A 1,535-nucleotide genomic window follows, 5' to 3' on the forward strand; every position below is an offset into this window, starting at 1 on the left:
GCGCCCGGATCTGGTGGTCGGCATGAAAGGCCAAGACCTGCAGTTAGGTCCCTCATCGTCCAAACGCGGTGCGACAACGGAGTTACAGGCAGATGGAGAGCCCACTGGCAGTGACCTGGAAAACATGCTCTCCCAAGGGATGGAGTGCAAGCCAGGAGTCGGGAGGCGCCATCCGGAACGCGAGTGTTCCGATGACGTTACTGGTGGAAAAGGTGCGGTCGTACAAGTGCAGGGATCTGACCCTGACCGGGACAGGAGCTGTTCCAGTGAAGCAAGAAAGGAAGAGGGCTCTTGCAGTATTCCCATGGGGCTGGACAGGGTCCAGGAGGGAAGGGATTCCGATGGTATTGCTGACAGGGAGGATGCCGAGGACGATGTTGCAGGGAGAGATGACTACCCCAGTGTCGTAAAGAGAGGGGGGGCCATGGATGTCACAGAGGAAGCGGGTTGCGATGGCAACACGGAGAAAACAGGGATGGAGGACGTCACGCAGACACGGGCTGAAAATCCAGATGAGGAGAGCAAGTCAGGGGAAGACCAAATGAGTGAGATCTTCACACTGCCACGGAAAGAAGATCATCATCACGTAACGGAGGCAGATTCTGCAGTAGAGGTAGATGATAATCTGAATTTAGAGTGAATGAGAGAGGCTTGCACACTCTTTGCTTTTTAAGGTTTAAGGTTTAAGGGTGTGTGAGTTTGTAAAATAGGCTCAAACTTAGTTTTCCTTTACGTTAAAATTTTAGATTCAAGAACATCACTTTCAGACTGTTTTGCACAAAATGTATGCTGAAAGTTTTAATGAAATATTTGAGATGCACAAATAGTTGGATACATTGTGATCTGGAGTGTTGTGTCACTATGGACAAGAACTGTCCAGACTGCCTTTTGCCGATGTTTTTAGAATGGATGTTTTGTTGTCGTTTTCCTTGTAATAACCAGGAGGATTTACCATCAACACTGAATGTGCCCGATGAATCCTGGAGCTTTGCGGAGCTCCTGTCCTTGCCCTGGGACACAGACGCAGCAGCAGAGACCACAGTCTTGGACAGCGCAGTCCACCTGAATGTTCCTGGAGCAGCGGCAGCTCTAAGTGGCCAAAAAGGGGCAGCACAGAATCACAGAGCTGGGAGAGCCCCCATGGTACTGCAAGAGGAAACAGGGGGAAGGACAGGGGGTGGAGCTTGGAAACAGCTGACTGACGAACAGGTCAAAGGTGAAATATTGCTGTTTTTTCAATCTAATATGAGACTGCACAAATATTTTAACTCTATCACAAAATTCCACTAAGCACTACTTTAATTGTACATTGGGATTGAATTGTGTTATCATAGCAATCTAAATATTCATAGAAACTCTGAACAAGCCCCTGTATTTGATTGGTAATAGACAGTGGTTTGGGATTTGCGCTTCTATTTTTTTTCCTGAATCCAGGTATTTCCATAATAGCTTGAATTGGTTTCATATCAGGACATGTGGTCACCAATTCAAGCATTTCTAAAGGTAAAGCCTCTGGTTTAACTTCCCTTTTCACT

Source organism: Atractosteus spatula, chromosome 26, assembly GCF_055471065.1.
Source record: "Atractosteus spatula isolate fAtrSpa1 chromosome 26, fAtrSpa1.hap1, whole genome shotgun sequence".
Classification (NCBI taxonomy): Eukaryota; Metazoa; Chordata; class Actinopteri; order Semionotiformes; family Lepisosteidae; genus Atractosteus; species Atractosteus spatula.